The sequence below is a fragment of the Jaculus jaculus genome, chromosome 6 (genome assembly GCF_020740685.1).
Source record: "Jaculus jaculus isolate mJacJac1 chromosome 6, mJacJac1.mat.Y.cur, whole genome shotgun sequence".
In the NCBI taxonomy this organism is placed as follows: Eukaryota; Metazoa; Chordata; class Mammalia; order Rodentia; family Dipodidae; genus Jaculus; species Jaculus jaculus.
The window spans coordinates 160,089,860-160,110,535 of record NC_059107.1 but is presented as its reverse complement, the minus strand read 5'-3'; the positions used below and the strand labels follow the sequence as shown (position 1 = coordinate 160,110,535).

The following is a 20,676-nucleotide window of genomic DNA, read 5'->3' as shown; positions in this document are numbered from 1 at the left end:
GTGTGCTACAGGTGAGCGGAGTCTGGGGAGATTGTGATGGGGGGAGTGCAGTTGTAGGCATCGTTGGGTGTGTTGGTGTGTGGACTGACATCTTGAACCCAGTGCTGAGGACAGGCGCCATGCATTCACTGTACACACGACAGCCATCAAGCATAAGCTTGTGAGTGATGGGCCAGGAAATCTGTTCAAGGGGTCAGTGGTGAACATTGATGGTAGGACAGAAATTGTAAGAATGAAATCATTCTTCTATTTTGTTTTTAAATTTTATTTATTTATTTGACAGAGACAGAAAGAGAGTGAATATGGTTGCATCAGGGACTCACTGCAGATGAACTCCAGACCCACGTGTCACTCTATCTGGCTTTACATGGGTACTGTAGAATGAACGAGGATGTCAGGCTTTGCAAGACAGCATCTTTAACCCCCGAACCATCTCTCCAGCCTCAGTCTCTGCTCTTTTAAACTCACACGTTGTTTCTCCTGATGTCCGCTTCATCTGAGTGCTGCTTTAGCAGCTGTGCTGCTGTTTCTCAGGCGCACCAGGCAGGCCTCCTTGCCCTGAGATGGGCTCATCTTTCCGCTGCAGCTGCCTCTGCTCTAGACGTCCATGTGGCTCCCACCTTCCCAAGTTGCCTCAGGTGTCACCTTTTCCCACGAGACTTTGTCTAGCCACTTTGTTTAAAAGTACGATTTCCTCCCTGCCTCTTCACCATCCCTTCCTTCCCTGTCCTCTCACTATACACAGAGTGGTTTACTTTCTCTGTCACTAGCAGTAGAACATAAACCCCACAGGGTCAGGGGTTACTGCCTGTGTAGAACCCTGCAAGGCTGGGTTCTCTTAACTCGGAACAGCCGGTGTCATGTGGCTGTATGAACTCTGCACATGGCATGGCATAAGGGAAAACAAGCAGTAGGCAGGTAGATCACCAGTGCATCACAATAGATACGTTCAAATTCCGTTCTTTAAAGTTTATTTATTTATTTTTTGGTTTTTCGAGGTAGGGTCTCACTCTAGCCCAGGCTGACATGAAATTCACTATGGAGCCTCAGGGTGGCCTCGAACTCACTGCGATTCTCCTACCTCTGCCTCCCGAGTGCTGGGATTAAAGGCGTGCACCACCACGCCCAGCTAAAAGTTTATTTTTACTTATTTACTTGAGACAGAGATAGGAAGAGGCAGACACCGAGAAAGAAAGTATGGGTGCACCAGGGCTTCTTGCCAGTGCAAATGAACTCCAGATGCATGTGCTGCTTTATGCATCTGGCTTTATGAGGGTACTGGGGAATGGCACCTGGACCATCAAACTTTGCAAGCAAGTGCCTCAACCACTAAGCCATCCTCCTTAGAATATTAGAGTCTGAAGCTGGGCATGGTGGTGCTCGCTTTAATCCTGGCACTGGAGAGGTAATATTAAGAGTCTGAGTAAGCCTGAAAGATCACCTTTGCTTTTTTTTTTTTTTCTTGGTTTTTTTTTTTTGAGGTAGGGTCTCACTCTGGCTCAGGCTGACCTGGAATTCGCCATGGAGTCTCAGGGTGGCCTCGAACTCTCGGTGATCCTCCTACCTCTGCCTCCCTAGTGCTGGGATTAAAGGCGTGCGCCAACATGCCCGGCTTCACCTTTGCTTTATGAAGAAGAAACCCAGTGCCTAAGGTGGTTTGTACCAAGTCCAAGGTCATTCTGCCCTATCTCATCAGATGTGTGTCAGAGCCAGGGAAGGCACCAGCACATACTGTTGCAGGATGAGAGGCAAGTACTTGCTTCCATTATGAACTAATTCTTAGTAAGATGTCACAGCTGTGTACTGTCACCCCCATTTTATGGGTGGATTCTGGAGGACTTGGCAAGAGATAGAAGGCGTGGAATTTTACTGGCCTAATAAAACCTGATAGCTGCCGTTTGTTCCTAGCATCTTGGGGTGCTGTTGAGGCCTTCAGGGATGCAGGGGCCTGCCCTGCTGCTGATGGGTCTGTCTGGAGCATGCGCCCCAGGGCTTGCATTCTTTGATATTGCTGCCTGCCAGGCACCTGTGTCTCTTTTGGGCAAGTAGTAACCTTTGTAACCAAGGAAACAACTTTCTTCAGAGCTGGTGCATATTTGAGTGGTTTTCCTGGAATTTTGGTGACAAAGCAAATTGAAATTTCAGTGATTATGGGACTTGATGAATAATTAATCTTTAAAAAACTGAAATATTACAGCCCAACGTGGTGGCACATGCCTTTAATCCCAGCATTCAAGAGGTAGAGGCAGGAGAATTTGCCCCCAAGTTCAAGGTCAGCCTGAGACTGTGTATTATGTATTATGCAGTGAATTCCAAGTCAGCCTAGGCTAGAGTAAGTGAGACCCTACTCCCAGAACAAAATAAACAGACAGACTGAAAAATTAGCTCTTACAAAGGCATTTTTTTTTCAAAGTATATTTTATTTATTTATTAGAGAGAGAATGAGAATGGGCACACCAGGGCCTCCAGCCACTGCAAACAAACTCCAGATGCGTGCTCCTCCTTGATCATCCAGCTTTCATGGGTTCTAGGGAATCAAACTGGGGGTCTTTTGGCTTTGCTGGCAAATGCTTTAACCTCTAAGCCATCTGTCCAGCCCACAATGGCAATTTTTAAAGATTACCTAAGTATAATTACTTCATTGAAACTCTTGAGACCCAAAGGAAGGAGAGAGAGAGAAAGAGAAACAACAACCATTTACCAATCAGCAGTAATGCTCACTGACAGTTCAGTTTCTTGTTCTGACCCGTGTTAATGAGAATATATAATACGTTCATAGCAGGTCTCTGGACATGGGGTGAGTGGCAATACCTACAAGTCAGTCAGTCAATCTCTCTCTCTCTCTCTCTCTCTCTCTCTCTCTCTCTCTCTCTCTCTCTCGTGTGTGTGTGTGTGTGTGTGTGTGTGTGTGTTTCCATGGGAGGAGAGGAGAGTTAGGTGAGTTAGAGTAGGCTCAGGGGGAGGAGGCAGGTCCTGGATGAATAAGGAATAATGGCTCATAGCTGTTATGCTCTGAATTTCCTGAGGAATGTGTTTCCAGGTTTGTTTCTTCCCTCATCAGCTGCTTCTGAGTCACAGATAAGTACCTGGGTGGCCAGGTGATTTCTGTGTGGTCCCTGAGGAACTGACCACCTGGTTGAATGAAGAAATAAGAATGTGGCCACACTGCAGAGGCATCTGCACAGTCAAGAGAGCAGGGTTGCCAAGATGGTGGAGGAGGAGGTAACATTCAAAGCGGGCTTGGTACGGTGGTAGGAGTTGACTAGCAAAGGCAGTAGAGGAACATGTGGTTGTTGATGGCAGCCGAGGCCACTGGCCAGAGTGGCAAGCCCTCAAGGCTGTCCCGTATATGACTGCCATGTCGACAGTGTAGTAGAGGACACACAGCCCAAGGCGCGGATGTGCTCTCAGCCAAGAGATGGCGTGCTTGGCAGTGGACACTGGGAATGCCTTCAAGGCTTCACGTTCCGAGAGAAACTCCTGCCACTCTAGTGAATGTGTGCTATTTGAGTTCACATCAGCATGCTCTGGGACTTTGGTTCTGCTTTTAATATTTTAGTTATTTGCAAGCAGAGGGAGGAAGGAGAGGGGAGGGGGAATATGAATGGGCAATGCCAGAACCTCCAGCCACTGCAAGCGCACTCCAGATGCGTGCACCACTTTGTGCGTCTGGTTTTATGTGGGTACTGGGGAAGCAATCCAGGTTGTGAGGCTTTGCAGGCAAGTGCCTTAACTTCTGAGCCATCTTTCCAGCCCTGGTTCTGCTTCTAGAATTTCCTTTGGCTTTATTCAAAGCCTGTGTGCTCTTTGCATGGATGTACATTTGTGCTCCCCACACTCACATATAAGATCTTATTCAAGCGGTAAAATTAGGCACAAATGTCGAAGCTGCCGCTGTTTCTTCCCCCTCCCCTTTCCCCTCCCCAAAGCTCCTTTTTACTCTGTCTCACGTTTGCCCAGAGGGGAAAATGCCTGGAAGACAAGTGTATTAAAGAACTGGCTGTCCTCGGCATATTTAAGAGAACAGTGTGAGTCACTGTAGCTTTGCTGGTATTTTAGTATCCGTTTATTTTTAAACAATTTGGTGCAACCAGGGTTTCTTCCGTGGTTTCTGTTACTAGGGCCCCACAATATTTCCTCAACGCCGCTTGCTCATGCTTTCACACACTTCATCATCAACTTGTGCTCAGTCTCCTATTCATAATATCTAGGAAAGCTCCTCCAGCCATGTGTGATAGCAGTTCTCTCCAAGTGGAGAGTTTGTTCTTTTAGCTGCTTAGCAAATGTTGGGAAGAGCTGGGTTGTGTGACCAGCGGTGTACTGCCTGGTGGGCTGTGGGGACTCATTTGTGGGCAGCTCTGTCTGTCCTGAGTCACTTCACTGCCACCTGCAGTGTAGGCAGGTGCTGCCTTTGCTTGGTAAATGTTGCCATTGTGGCCTAACAGGCTCTTGGTTCTTGGGATTCTTCCCTTCCTCTCTCCCTCCTCCCCCCTCCCTCCTTCCCTCAGGGTCTCCTCAGCTGTAGCCCAGGCTGGCTTGAAACTTACTCTACAGTTCAGGCTAGATTCCAATTTACAGTAGTCTTCTTGCCTTGGCCTTTCGAGTAGTGAGATTGTAGCGTGAGCCACTCTGCCCAGCTGTCTTGCTCTTAATTGTTTTTGGACTCAGTCAAGGCTCCTACTTGGGGGAGGTCCTTTGTTTGGAGAATCTGTGGCATAGAGACAGCCATGCTGGTCCTGTGGTCTGGCCACGTTTACCTGGTCCTCTGATGCAGACATTTGGGATCAATCCAAGAGATGCTCTCCTGCCTTCGGCTTTCTCTTCTCTGTGTGTGTGAGCACAGGCGCCCACACATGTGGAGGGCATGAGACAGCTTTTGCATGTCGGTCCTCTCCTTCCACCTCATGTCGGGTCAGTCTCTCGTGGCTTGTTCTCCGCCGAGTTGGCCAGCCTAGCTGGTCTGCAAGCTTGTGGGGAAATTCTCCTGCTACTGCTTCCAGCTTTTACATGGGTTCTGGGGATCTGAACTCAGGTACTCAGGCTTGCATGGCCAGCATTTTATTCACCAAGCCCTCTCCCCAGCTCCTTGAGAAATGTCTTTCCTAAAAGATTATCCAAGGTTTAAAGAAATTCACAGATGTGTATGGAACTGTACAGCTATGCACAGCCTCTGTGTCTCAGACACTTTAGAGATAACTGGGCTGTGGGGATATTGAAGGCGGCGTCAGACTAGGTTCTGATCGTATACTTGTGTCTTACTGCGGGGAACTGGACGTGGCTAGTGGTTCTCAAGTTCTGCCGTGCATCCCGGTGCTGACGGGAGAACAGGACAGTTGCTGGTGCTTGACTTCTCCTCACACGCTCGCTTCCTCCTATACAGAGAGGGCTCTTTTGGAGAACAAAAGCACTGTAAGACTGTGGCCTCTGTGGTGCAGGGCTGCTGTACAGGTGGTGGGAAGTTCTGCTCAGTGGCTGTACCAGTAGCCATTGTAAAGAATCCCATCCTCCTGTCCACATACACACTTTCCCTGTCAGCTCAAGAAGTGTTTGTGGCCAATAATAACGTCTGTTTTTCTCCTTTGTGTGACCCAAGACGTGTCAGCATATGGCCTTAGTGGGTGAAATTGATAATGACAGCACCTAACCGCTAAGCCATCTCTCCAGCCCTCATTTTTACTTACTTATTTAGTTAGTTTTTTGAGGTAGGGTCTCTAGCCCAGGCTGACCTGGAATTCACTATGTAGTTTTGGGCTGGCCTTGAACTCACGGTGTTCCTCCTACCTCTGCCTCTTAAGTGCTGGGATTAAAGGCATGTCTCAGCATGCCTTTAAAAATTTTTTTAAATTTCTTTATTTCTAAGGAGAGACAGAGAGAGAAAATGAGGGTGGCTCCAGGGCCTTTAGCTGCTGCAAATGAACTCCAGATGCATACATCACTTTGTGGTCTGGCTTTGCATGGGCACTGGGGAATTGAACCCAGGTTGTCAAGTTTTGCAAGCAGGCCGGAGAGATAGATGGTTTAGTGGTTAAGGCACTTGCCTGCAAAGTCAATGGACCCAGGTTCGATTCCCTAGGACCCATGTAAGCTAGATGCACAAGGTGGCGCATATGTCTAGAGTTCATTTGCAGCGGCTGAAGGCCCTAGCGTGCCTGTTTGCTCTCTGACTGTCTCAAATAAGTAAAATCAATAAATAAAAAAGTTTTTCAAGCAAGTGCCTTAACTGCTGAGCCATCTCTCTAGCCCCCAAAGATCTCATTTTTTTCCTACAGCTAACACTTTGTCACCACTTTACCTACAAAATGGTAATGCATCCTGTTTTCTAACAAAATTTAGAGGGTGCTATTGCTGTGCATATTGTTGTACATAGACACAAAACTCAAGCGCTGTTGCAGGCTTTGACTGAAGAGTCTGCATGAAAAGCAGCAGGCCGAGGTGATGGTGCTGAGAAGCATGGCTAGGCATAGTCAGGCAGGCTTCTTTAAGAAGTGACCCCAGTGCTGTGAGGTAGCCTACCATGCATTTCGCCTCAAGGAAAGGCGTTCCAAGGCTGGAGAGAGAGCTTAGTGGTGTGAAGCCTAAGGACCCAGGTTTGATTCCCCGGGATCCATGTTAGCCAGATGCATAAGGGGCACATGTGCCTGGAGTTCGTTTGCAGTGGCTGGAGGCCCTGGCACACCCATTCTCTCTCCCTCTTTCACTGTCAAATAAATAAGTAAAAATAAAATATTTTAAAAAAGAAGGGCTGGGCGTGGTGGCGCATGCCTTTAATCCCAGCACTTGGGAGGCAGAGGTAGGAGGATCGCCATGAGTTTAAGGCCACCCTGAAACTACATAGTGAATTCCAGAACAGCCTGAACTGGAATGAGACCCTACCTCAAAAAAACAAAAAAAATTAATAAATAAAAAATTAAAAAAAGGAAAGGCATTCCAGGTAGTGGAAACTACATGTACAAAGTCCTTGGGGTGGGCATGTTTGGTATGTTGCAGAAACAATGGGAAGATCGTTGTGCAGAGCAAAGCAGGGTCAGCTGGTGAAGAAGACAAGATGGGACAGGTTGGGGCCAGATTGTGAAGGGACTTGCAACAAAGGAAATACGTTGGGGTTTAACAGTGATCCCATGGGTTATAAGCAAGGAAGTGATGTGGTTTGAGGATTTACAAGATAGCCTGAGGAGACTGAAAACTGAAGTGAAGGTACATTTTTTTTTCTATTCTCCCTAACATTGTGATTCCTCAGGGAAACAAACTTTTGCTTTCATTTAGCTTTGAAATGTAATTATTACTACCGCCCACACCCTTCTGATCTGAGATTCTGTGAGCTTTTCCAGGCTCATTTAGAAGAGAGGTTGTGGAAGTACAGTGCTGAAAGTAATGGCTTGGAATTTTAAAAATACTACTAGTATGTAAAATGGTTCTCAAGGGGCTGGAGAGATGACTTAGTGGTTAAGATGTTTGCCTGAGAAGCCAAAGGACTCAGGTTCAATTCCCCAGGACCCATGTAAGCCAGATGCACAAGGTGGCACATGTGTCTAGAGTTCATTTACAACAGCTGGAGGCCCTGGTGTGCCCATTCTCTCTCTCATAAATAAAAATTAAAAAATAAAATAAAATAAAATAGCTCTCAGGCTTGCCAGCAGCTAGAAGGTTACAGAGTATGAGAAAATCTTCCAAGTGGAAACCACATGGGGATTTTGGGGCAGAAGAACACAGTTCCTCTTTTCCTCTTGCTGCTCCTGTTGCAGGGCCGGCAGAGGGCAAGTCCCCATGACACTAGCACCCATGCCTTTGTTTGCCTACCGCTGCGCCCACTCCCTACCTCAGGTTTCTTCCGTCAGGGACACCCTCCGCCTGTCCGTGCACCTGCCTTGCTTCCTGTGCTTGCTTGGGATTCCACTTGATGTCACTGGCTGGGAAAGCACTACCTCTGCGCCCTGGCTGCACTGGTGACTTGAAGTCTCACTGGAGGTGTGTCATCCTTTCAGCTGTCCCAAGGGAGGATAGGTAAGCAGTGTCACTTGTTTTCTGGAGGAGGAAACTGAGACTAGAGAGGCAAGTCACCTGCTCTTGGTTATGTAGCTGGTATGATCAGGCCTGGCATGAGCTCATAGTTTCTTCCTTCTCTTGCCTGTCATTTCCTATGCACAACGAGCCCTGTGCCCAACCCTGGAGCACAGCATGAACATGGCGGGCTCAGGCTCCGTATCTGCCACCCTGCCCATCTTTTCCCTGTGTCAGCTGAGCTCACTGTCTCACTCCTGCTCTGTAAGTGAGGGTGATGGTAGCTGCCCCTAGAGCCACTAGAACGTAAAGGCACCCAGTCCTGTCAGGAGCTCATTGTAGCCCAGTTAGAATGACTTTGAACTTGCCAGCCTTCTGTCTCACAGATGCTTGGATGTCAGGTATGTGCCACCGTACCTGGCCTGAGCCCAGGTTTGAATCCTCCGTCTCTCTCCACAGGGTAAGCACTTAGAAGCTAGGACAAAGGCTCAGAAAGCATGTCCATGCAGGGAGGACTCGCCCACGTTGGTGTGCATCTGGTAGCTGCTGAGCAGGCAGGATGCTGGTCCTCAGAAGGCTGCCAGGCCGGGGCGGGGAACCTGGGGCTGTGGTCGGCTTTGGCACTTTTGGCTGGTGGCTGTTCTCTCAACCACAAGGATGACAGGTATCCTAGGATGGCCAGGTGTCCTGGTTCGTTCCTCAACTTCCCCTCCATCCCTTCCCTACCTGGTGAACTATTATAGTAGCTCAATGTTGTAGGCTTTTGTTACAGTCTCAGGGGATGCTTCCAAAATTATTAATTTTATTTGCTTAATATTTTCATTCTTTTAATTCAGGAAGCATATGTAAATATATTTGCCTTACAAAGAGTATAATATATACCAAGTATACATGAGCATTAGAATAAATTAAAATCTCTAACCCAAACTAGTATCTGCCATTTAGATTAAGAACACCACCAGTAAGAAATGAAAGATAATACTTCAAGGATAAACCTGAAGTGGTTATAAACTTTCATTTTGCAATTTTTTAATTTTTCCATCTCCAAAAACTAGCTTGGATAACCAAGGCCATTCAAGACTTTTTTTTTTTTTTAATCAGTATGTGCTTTGTTATTTCTATGTGACCTGTGTTCATACTCTGAGGTGCATTTTAGAAACATTTTAATTAATTTAAATTAAGACTGTTCCTTGGAAAATCCATTTATTCACTAATGCTCCCCATGGACCTGGGGAGAAGACTCATTGATAAAGATATTTGTTTACAAAGCCTGACTACCTAGGCTTGATTCCCCAATACACAAAGTGGTGCATGCATCTGAAGTTATTTTACAGTGGCAGGAGGCCCTGGCACAGCCATTCTTTCTCTCTCATATGCTCTCGTTGTCTCTGTACTTGGCAGATAAACAAATAATTTAAAAATAAACAATGTTCCCCTTCATTTAGTGTGGTATGAATGTGGTGGTACCCTCTGCTTCTTGGATGAGGTCGTAGTGGATTTCTGACTTGTGTTGGGCTCTGCTGAAACATGAGAACATAAGGTTGCAAGGTGGTATTCAGGCTATTGGCACGTGCCCGTGTTAGATGCTCAGATTTCCTGTACGCATTGGTATGTCCTACTCTATTCCCAGGTCTTCTCATGGTTCCAGATGGGAAAGTAACTGCAGAGCAGATGGCACGTCACTGGAGCAGTAGACCGGGCTCCCAAAGACAGGAGTATTATTGATTTATTTATCTAGTTATTTATTTTGAGCAAGACCGGGGCGGGGGGGGGGGCGGTCAGAAAATGGGCTCGCCAGCCCTCTAGCCATTACAAACTTCATACGCATGTGCCACTATGTGCATCTAGATTACATGGGTACTGGGGAATTGAACTTGGTCCTTAGGCTTTGTAGGCAAGTGCCTTAACCACTAAGCCATCTCTCCAGCCCAACATGAACATTTTTTGTTAAGTGCTTTCTTTGGGTACCATCTTAGGATATAGTCCCCTCCTTTCTCATGAGAGTATAATCTGCTCTTTAAGTGCCAATGCAAGATGTTAGATTGAAAACTTGACCTTTAAACCATGTCTGAGCAATTTTCCAACTGCCTTTGGACTGCTTAACCCAGAAAGCCTGGTAAAAATAAGAGAACAGAAGTGGGAAGATATACAATTCATGGCCTTCCCTGGTCTTTCCTGACTGGAAATGACCTAAATGGTGAGGAATTGGTAAAGTGAAACCTTGGACCACAACATGATTGGAAATCCCAGGAAGGTGGTATGGACGATAGGGAGAAAAGCTTAAAATGCAGTTGAAAAAAGCAGACCACAGGGTGACTTACTGGTTGTGACTGGAGTAAAGTCAGGACATAATGGCAGAAGAAAGGGCTGAGTCATGAGATTGGAGGTTGGTGAAACAGAGCCTGACCCTGAGGAGCCCTCATCAATTTGACAGCTCCTCACTAGTCAAGAGTAACATTTGGATTTAAAATTGTCTTGAGCCTAGTTATATGGGTGTGTTGAAGAGCAAAGCTAAAGATGATTGGTTGTTACAGCTGAATGGAACTTGCTTGCTTTAGAAATGACATATCTAACCATGTATGATGGTGTGGAATACCTTCATTGCATTAGTCTGTTTAGAAAACTGGGCTTCTAGGTGATTTTTCCCCCTACTGTGAGAAGAAGAGAACTGCTTTGCTGTGTTGAATAAAACTAAACAGATGAATGTCATCCCTCTAATTCTTTTTTCTTCTCTTTATTTATTTTTTATTTTATTTAATTAATTAATTTTTTGATTTTTTGAGGTAGGGTCTCATTCTAGCCCAGGCTGACCTGGAATTCACTATGGAGTCTCAGGGTGGCCTTGAACTCATGGCAATCCTCCTACTTCTGCCTCCCAAGTGCTGGGATTAAAGGCTTGAGCCACCACACCCAGCTTATTTCTTATTAGAGAGACTGAGAATTGGTGCACTAGGGCCTCTAACCACTGCAAATAAACTCCAGACACATGTGACACCTAGTGCTTATGTGTTGTCTTGTGTGTCTGGCTTACATGGGTCCTGGGGAATCAAACCTGAGTCCTTAGGCATTGCAGGCAAGTGTCTTAACTGCTAAGCCATTTATCCAGCCCTTTCTTTGTTTCAAAATTGGTTTTAAGAGTGTGTTTCCAGGAAAATAGTCTTGTGTCCTTACGGAGTTCCTAGAATCCCTGCATATTACCAGCTTGCAGACAGTTTGATGTGGGTAGGCTAATGCCAAGCAGTGGTTTGAAATCCGCTTCTAGTCAGCTTGGTTTTCAGGTGACTGTTTCCTGGGCAACCACAAGCTCTTGTCTGCTGGGAGCTGCTGACTGTTTTTAATCTCCAAAGCAGAGATTAATGAGTGTCTTCCTCCTGTATACCCAGACTGGCAGGTGCTCTGGAGGGGTCCAGACTGGCTGAGCCCTGGGCCTCAGTGCATCCTGTTTGAGAGGCGGACTTTAAAATTCAGCATTTTGCAGCGTACACACTGTTTGAAACCATTGTTGAGTGTACTACACAGTGTTCCAGAGAGATAAGTCACTCTGTTTGCTGATCTCTATCTCCTCCTTTGAGGAATGTTCACTTTTACAGATGAAGTCATTGGAAACAAAATAGGTTCTGCTAAATATTTGAGTTATTAATATGAACATTTCTACTTTAATGTTGCAAGGCTGTGCATTAGCTCAGGCCTTAGTCCCTGAGCACCCGGAGTATGGGAGGTGGCTTGAGGTCTGAAAGACACAGGAGGCCCTGGCCCTTCTTCTCAGGGCCTGACTGACCATACAGGACAGTGAAGCTGACACTGATACTGGAGGGTCCCAGTTGGCAGTAGAAGACCAGGGCTGGAGCCACATGTCCTCTTCTCCCTCCCCACCCAGGGTGGCCAAACTCATTTGGAGTTTACTTGGGTTAAACATCTTGAAATACATGCTTGGACTGGTTTCCTTCTATGGCTCTGTCATCTCCATAAATCAGCTTTCTCAGACTTTTAGTTCAGCTTAACCTTTCTTAATCTGGAAAGTGCTGTTTCTAAAGATCCCTGAAGCACAGGGTGAATGCTACCTGTGGGAATCTGGATGCTAGAGCCACAACAGTAAACAAAACAGACACACATCCCTGCCCTCCTGGAGTTTCCAGTCTAGCAGGGGCCAGGATATAACAGACAAAACAAATACATCAAAGTCATCTTTGTCTGTTAGAAGAAGAGGAAGTTGGGAGAAGCCTGGGATTTTCAGGGCTGTTGGAGTCAAAGAGGACCTCATCGGGGTGGTGGCTGGCCTGTGCAGCAGGAGGAAGGCCATTTCAGGCAGGGCACGAGTGAATTAGCTGCCGTTGGCAATGCCAGAGTGGCTGCCTGGCTGGAGTTGGAGAGTGTCGGGAAGAGCAGGGATAGCAGGCCGTGAACTTGTGGACCAGATGGCTTTTTGGGTGGTGTGTAAAGCTCAGTATCAAGACACCCAGGCTTTTATTCTGCCTGAGGCCACTAGAGGGGCATGGAAGAGTTACTGAGCTAACATAAATTTTGAGAGGGTCACAGTGTTGAGAATAGACTGAAATGGGAGAGCCATTGAGAGACAAGTGACTGTAAAAATCCTGGGGACAAGCAGTGGTGGCAGTGATGATGACTATGGGTCTAAGAACAGTGATACAAGCTCACACATGCATGGTTTTTAATAGTCTTATAAGTTGAGGTTACAGACACACACATGTGTATATGCAAGCAGAGAGAGAGACAATTGGCATGGCAAAGCCTCCAGCTGCTGCAGAACTTCACATGCATGTGCCACTTTGTGCATCTGGCTTCCTGTGGGTACTGGGGAATCTAACTCAGGTCGTTAGACTTGGCAGGTGAGCACTTTAACTGCTGAGCCATCTCTCCAACGTGAGGTTTCACTTTTTAAAACCAGAGCACAATGTTCAAGTTGGAGCTACCGTGCACCTGTGATAATGCCCCATCATTTCCACTGGAGCCCCCAGTGTTGATACGCTCTGCTCTCCCTTGTACCTCTGCTGGGAAGTAGCCATTCCCATTTCCCATCTCTCTGGGTGCTCAGAGGCCATAGTTGGTCTCAGTAAGCCCTTCCCTCAGACTTCCCCTTAACACCTCCTTCTCTCTGGGCCAGGGCTTTCCACACAGTACAGCCGTTTCATTGTGCTGCATATCAGGGTACCATTGTGGGACGTCAACCCGAGGAGAATAGCGACCATAGTTGTGTCTTGGTTACTGCTGTTGCTGTCACCAGTTTAGGAGAGTGCCTGTCAGTGGTAGACGCTTGTAAAATGAATGGCCTGAGCCTGATTGATTGAACAGTGGTTTAGAAGTTGCAGTGATTTCCAGTTACTGAAGAATTTTCCTTCCCAGGTAACGAGGAGGAAAGAAGCCTGTGTGTACTGTGAGGCTGCAGGACAGCCCAGACGGCTCTGAGGGCACCTCTGCTGCCTTCTCTGTACTGTCCCGAGAAACTTACACTTAGAATGGTCTTGCTTTATGCAATATCCTCTTGGCCTTTAAGAATGACCTCTTCTGTTTTTTCTTTTTGGAATGAATTAAAGGAGAGTTAGAGGCACTTAAGTAACACATGTTTTGTTTACCTGATACTTGTTATCAGACCTGAAGAGGGAAGGATATTCTGCCAGCTTCCAGCTGGGACCAAGGGCACCCTTAGTCTCCTCTGTTAACCTTTGAGGCTCTGCACAGTGGCTGAGGAATGGGTCTGAAACAAGTGTTGACATTTTGTTGGGGGGGTGGCAGAAGTCACTGGAGTAGGAGACCTGGACCCTTGTGTCCAACCATCATTCCCAGGTGTCTGAAGAATGCCTCTTAAACAGAATGTATTTGCAATAAGCATCTGTGGAGGGCTTTCTATGTGCTGGACTAGAGGGTATTTTTCACAAGGGTAGGGGCGAAAAAGAGGCAATGATTTGTGTATCTTATGTTAAGCATGTGTGTATTTCTTTTTCTTTTAAAAAATTTTGTGTGTGTGTGTGCATGTGTGTGTTTGTGTATGTTTATAGGGTCTTTCTCTAGCTCAGTCTGACCTAGAATTCACTATGTAGTCTCAGGGTGGCTTTGAACGCATGACAGTCCTCCTACCTCTGCCTCCCTAGTGCTGAGATTAAAGGTGTGTCACACCATGCCCAGTTTAATTTTTTTTAAATTATTTGCAAAGAGAGAGCGTGAGTGACTGAGAGAGAATAAGAGTGAACGTGGGTGCGCCAGGGCCTCCAGCCACTGCAAATGAAAACTCCAGACATGTGTACCATTTTGTACATCTGACTTTACATGGGTACTAGGGAATAGCATCCCAATCACTAGGCTTTTCAGGCAAGCTCCTTCACCCCTGAGCCATCTCTCCAGCCCTCGTTAGCTTTCTGGGACAGGATCTCACACTTCAGTTCAGGCAGGTCTAGAACCCTTTAATGTAGCCCAGTTTAGCCTCAGATTCACATTGGCCCTTTGGCCTCAGCCTCCCAAGTATTGGCATTATAGGCATCAGCTACCATGCTTGGCTTTTTACAACTAGAACTTTTTTGCTCTCAAGTGGAAGGTTTGCTGCTTGTATCCTGTAATGATTATAATCTTCATTGCCAGCTTGACTGGATATAGTCTTTATTTTATTTTATTTTTTTGAGGTAAGCTCTTGCTATAGCCCAGGCTGACCTGGAATTCACTGTGTAGTCTCAGGGTAGCCTGAACTCATAGCAATCTTTCTCCCTTTGCCTCCCAAGTACTGAGATTAAAGGCCCCACTTGACTGGATTTAGAACCACCTTGGAGACACACCTCTGGACATGTTTGTGAGCATGTTTCCAAAGAGGTTTAGCTGGGGAGGGAAGACATACCCTGGGTGCGGGTGGCACTGTCCCATGGATTGGGGCTCCAGAAAGAATATAAGGAGAAAGGGAACTTAGCCCCAGCATTATTCTCTACTTCCTAACTATGGACACAGTGTGACTGGCCACTCCACACTCCCACCAACATGTATCTACTTAGTCACTCACCCAGACCACTATTGAGGTCTGTCTTCATAATTGTTGGGGTGGAGGGGGGCATCAGAGCTAAGAGGTTACGTGAGAAGCACAGTGGATTTCACAGAGCAGAGCTCCTCCTGTTTCCCCCCATAGGACCCTTGGATGCTCCTCCATTGCCTTAACTGGTCTCTTCCTGTGTCTTTGCTCTCTGGTTGGTTGTGGTAGGAAATTCCTGTGGCTTATTCATTCAGGCCCAGCTTTGTCATTAATCTTATCCACTTTGCCATATGACTAATTTTAATTAGTATTACTAAATTTAATTAATTTTGATAATGGACTTCCTAAAAATTGTTTTCTATTTTTTTCCCTCTAGTGCTGGGAATGGAGCCCCGAGTCTTGTGCATGCTAGGCAAGCACTTTGCCACGGAGCCACGCCCTTCCCACCCAGCTCATTACTTTTTAACTTTTTTTTTTTCCTGAGGTAGGGTCTTGCTTTAGCTCAGGCTGACCTGGTATGCACTATATAATCTCGGGTGGCCTCAAACTCATGGCAATCCTCCTACCTATGCCTCCCCAGTGCTGGTATTAAAGGTGTGCACCACCATGCCTTGCATTTATTTTACTATTGTTATTATTTTTTTATTTTTTGGTTTTTCAAGGTAGGGTCTCACTCTGGCCCAGGCTGACCTGGAATTCACTATGTAGTCTTAGGGTGGTCTCGAACTCATGGTGATCCTCCTACCTCTGCCTCCTGAGTGCTGGGATTAAAGGCGTGTGCCATCATACCCAGCCATTGTCCATTGTTATACGTGTAAAGAAAGTATTTTGATCCTAATCATCTTCCATTACCTTCTCTTTCTTCTCTTCCTCTCCCACTGCACCCCTTCTTCCCAGTATTAGTCCTTCTACTTTGATGGTGTATGTGGTTGTTGCTGAGTTTTTTTTTCCCTTCTTCGAGGTAGGGTCTCACTCTAGCCCAGGCTGACCTGGAATTCATTCTGTAGTCTCAGGGTGGCCTCAAACTCATGGCGATCCCCCTACCTCTGCCTCCTGAGTGCTGGGACTAAAGGCGCATGCTACCACGCCCGGCTGTTTCACTGAGTTTAATCAGGTTTGCTTGCATGTGGGGATGGGGATTATTCATCAGTACATGCATTTTACAGTGGCCACAGTGCTATGTTAATGTACCCAGTATTGTGCATCCATCCCCAGCTGCAAAAAGAAGCTTCTCTGACTAAAGGTGAGAGGAGTAATTACTTATGGGCATAAATAGAAATATTTAGAGGGTGATTTGATGGACACATAATGCCCATTTAGCCAAACAACAGTATAACTTCCCTTCTAGGGCCTATGACCTCTGCTGCCACAGGTTTTGATTAGGTTTTAGTAGCAGGTATGAATTCCTGTCTGTGGAGCAGGCCTCGTGTCCGATCAGATGCTTAGCTCCACGACAGTCATGCCACTGCTGCGTCAGTGAGCACATTTGCCTAGCTAGTTGGTTGCATAGCATGCAGGGTTGGTTCACCGCTGTATAAGACACATTATTTTATAATTAAAATAATTATTATGTATTTGCAAGTGTGAGATGAGGTGCATACATGGGCACATCAGGGCCTTCTGCCACTGCAAATGAACTCCAGATGCATGTGCCACTTTGTGCATCTGGCTCCATGTGGGTACTGGGGAATCAAACCCTGGGCCATTAGGCTTTGCAAGCAAGGGCCTTTAGCCACTCAGCCATCTCTCCAGCCCCATATTTTATGATTTTTTTGGGGGGGGGGTTCAGGGTAGGGTCTCACTCTAGCCCAGGCTGACCTGGAATTCACTATGTAGTCTCAGCATGGCCTGGAACTCACAGCGATCCTCCTACCTCTGCCTCCCGAGTGCTGGGATTAAAGGTGTGCGCCACCACGTCAGGCTTATTTTATGATTTTTAATGTATGATTAAACTCTTGGAAGTTCATGTTTGTAACAGAAGAGCAATGCTGGTGGTATAGGAAATTGATGTTCCCTGGACGGTGTATTTTTCCCTGCTGGCCTTTTCCCTGTAAAAGAGGATGACCAGGAGCTGGGCATGGCCTTAGGTGAGTGGTTCCAAGTGCAGTTCCTAAAGTAGGCATGATGCTTTCCCTATCCCCTTTCCATCTTTCGTTGTACCTTGTGGAGGAAAGGACTCCTGCTCTCTAGATAACTTCTATAGCATTTTTTCTGTGAACTGCTAGTATGCAATGTACTATAATAAGGAGAACTTCTGAAGCAGCCAATTTTGAACCTGTTGGCGCCTGAGTCTGCCACTGGATCTCCGTGGCCATGCTCCCTGAGCCTGTAAGTAGCGAGGCGGGGAGTTTATTCTTTCATGCTCGCGGCGTTCTACCTTTATGCTGTCTTAATTCCCGGCATTCTTCTGCTGACCATGTGAACTGGTGGAACATCACCATGAAATGCAGTAATGAACACAAACTTGTTTTCAAACTTTGCTCCATAAGCCTTTGAAAAATTAAATAGTACTTCCTGAAACTGTAAAGAATAAAAATGTCTGTAACATTGCATACAGATGTGGGAGATATCAAAATAGAAATCTTCTGTGAGAGGACACCCAAAACATGTGAGAATTTCTTGGCTCTTTGTGCCAGTAATTACTACACTGGCTGTATATTTCATAGAAATATCAAGGGATTCATGGTTCAAACAGGAGATCCAGCAGGCACTGGAAGAGGAGGTAACAGTATCTAGGGCAAGAAGTTTGAGGATGAATACAGTGAATATCTGAAGCGAGATGTTCCAGGTGTTGTATCTATGGCTAATAATGGCCCAAATACAAATGGATATCAGTTCTTTATCACCTATGACAAGCAGCCACATTTGGACATGAAATACACAGTATTTGGAAAGGTAATAGATGGTCTGGAGACTTTGGATGAATTGGAGAAGTTACCGGTAAATGAGAAGACATACCGACCTCTGAATGATGTGCACATCAAGGACATAACCATTCATGCCAACCCATTTGCTCAGTAGCTATAATAGACCAGGATAGATACTTGGCAAACTCTTCACTGGAACATGCATGTTATGGGTACCCCAGGTTTTTTTTTTTTTTTTTTTTGAGGTAGGGTCTCACACTAGCATTACCAGTGTATTTATTTAATGTTAACATAACATTGTGACTTATTACATGTAAATATCCTTGTGTTGTTTAAATGTTTTTATTGATTTGTGGGCAGAGAGAGTGAATATGGGCACACCAGGGCCTCTTGCTGCTGTAAATTCCAAATGCATGCACCACTTCATGCATCTGGCTTTACCTGGACACTGGGAAATCGAACCTTGGCCAGTAGGCCTTGTAAGCACAAGTGCCTTTAGCCACTGAGCCATTTCCCCAGCCCCATTTACTATGTTCTGTTTATTTTCTGAGGAATGATGCCAGTATATTTGCTTTTCAGTTCCTTTGTTTGAATCAGGTTCTCACTTTATCCTAGGTTGACAAGGAACTCACTTTATAGTCCAGGTTGGCCTTACACTCAGAGATCCTCCCGCCTCAGCCTTCCATGTGCTGGGATTAAAGTATGAGCCACCAGGGCTGGAGAGATGGCTTAGCGGTTAAGCGCTTGCCTGTGAAGCTTAAGGACCCCGGTTCGAGGCTCAGTTCCCCAGGTCCCACGTTAACCAGATGCACAAGGGGGCGCACGCGTCTGGAGTTCGTTTGCAGAGGCTGGAAGCCCTGGCGCGCCCATTCTCTCTCACTCTATCTGTCTTTCTCTCTGTGTCTGTCGCTCTCAAATAAATAAATAAAATTAAATTAAATTAAAAAAAAAGTATGAGCCACCACACTTGACTGGCATTTTGGTTCATAAGAATTTATTCTTGAGCTGGAGAGATGGTTCAGTGGTTAAGGTACTTGCCTGCAAAGCCTAAGGACCCAGGTTTGATTCCCCAGTACCCACATAAGCCAAGATGCACAAGGTGGTATGTGCATCAGGAGTTTGTGGTGGCTAGAGGCCCTGGCACACTCACCCATTCTCTATCTGCTTCCCTGTCCCTCTCTCTCAAATAAATATTTTTTTAAAGAAGAAAAAAAAAAGAAGAACTTGGATTTTAGAACCAGATAGACCTTGGTTTTCTTTCCTTTTTTAAAGCTTCTTTGATTGACAGTTTTCATACATGCGCATAATGTATTTTGATCATAATCCCCTCCCACCTACTTCCTTTTATCCCCTTCCACTGAACTCTTCTCTTTCCAACAAGTGCCTCTTCCATTTCAATTTCCTTCTTCCCTCTACCCCCCTCTCTTTCTGGTCTTCTCTTCCTCTCTTTCCCTCTCCCTCCCTTCTTCTCTCCCTGCCTCCTTCCCCCAACATATATGACAAAATATTGTGTCATTATCAACAAGTGTTGTGAGGTCATGAGTGCCATAACCACTTCATGTCCTGGAAACAGCCCGGACCTGGTTGTCAGTCTTGATCGTACTGTTACTAGCTGTGTGTCTTCAAATAAGTAACTTGACTTTCATATTATCCTTTGAGGAAAGGAAATAAAAATATGTATCTAATGGGACAATTATGAAAAATGAATGAGACTGTGCTTATAGGGACATTTATAGGTTTGTATGCATGTATGAGGAAAGGAGGGACCTGAAAATTAATCAGGTGAGCTTTCATTTACAGAAAATACGTACTCACTGGGCAGCTAGAATGAGTGACTATGAATGAATGAATGTTACAGATTGATTCCTTCTAAAGAACAGCAGTGGACAAACCTCTAATGAGATGGTGAAGAAAGAAGATGGTGAGAAAAGCCAGAGTCAGGAATGGACATTGTTATGGATTCTTTGATCTTTAAAATTTAAAGAGGATAATATGAACAATTTTATGCCGATAAATTTGGAACAAATTAACTGAACTAACTGAAAAATACAGCTTTCCAAAGTCAGCACACCAAGATATACAAAGTACACAAATGACCTTTTTATCTGCCAAAGAACTGAAGTATAGCCAGCCATAGTAGCACAGATTTATAATCCCAGAACTGAGGAATCTGAGTCTGGGAAGTCTCAAGTTTGAGGCCAGCCTATGTTTATGGCTAGGGCCGGGAGAAGGGGAGAAGGAGAGACATGGGGTGGGGGGGGAGAGAAAATGAACTGCAGTTAATGCATAAGGAAAATTAAAGCCAGACTTATGAAACTATTCACTTGTGATTTTGTGATCATGGTTCTTAGTGGAAGGGAATAGGAGGAAACATTCTTAACCTGGAAAGTGTTATTTCCAAAGATCCTGTAGCAAATCTTTTATTTTTAAACAAAACAAGATCACTTTTTTACTTTATTTATTTATTTTTGAGAGAGAGAAAGAGGCAGAGAAATGGAGAGAGAGAATGGGCATGCCAGGGCCTCCAGCCACTGCAAACGAACTCCAGACACATGTACCCCTTGTGCATCTGGCTTACGTGAATACTAGGGAATTGAAGCTGGATTCTTAGGTTTCTCAGGCAAGAGCCTTAATTGCTAAACCAACACGCCAGCCCACAACTTTTTTTTGGCGGGGGGACACGGTTTATTGACAGCTTCCATAAGTATAAACTATGATAATTCCTCCCCCCACACACCACCCCATTCTTCCCCTCTCAACTCTACCTGCTATTGAATCCTTCTTTCCAGTTAGTCTCTTCTATTTTTGTCATCATTTTTTCTTCTGGTTATACAGGTCTTCTGT

The 20,676-nt window shown here is 45.6% G+C and overlaps 1 protein-coding gene and 1 pseudogene across 2 annotated transcripts in view; both read left to right on the top strand.

The window, feature by feature from the left end:
• Window positions 1-20,676, top strand: part of Pacsin2 (protein kinase C and casein kinase substrate in neurons 2) — a 139,958-nt gene that overhangs the window by 80,524 nt on the left and 38,758 nt on the right. The window lies entirely within an intron of this gene.
• LOC101614444 lies at window positions 17,451-18,049 on the top strand (annotated as a pseudogene).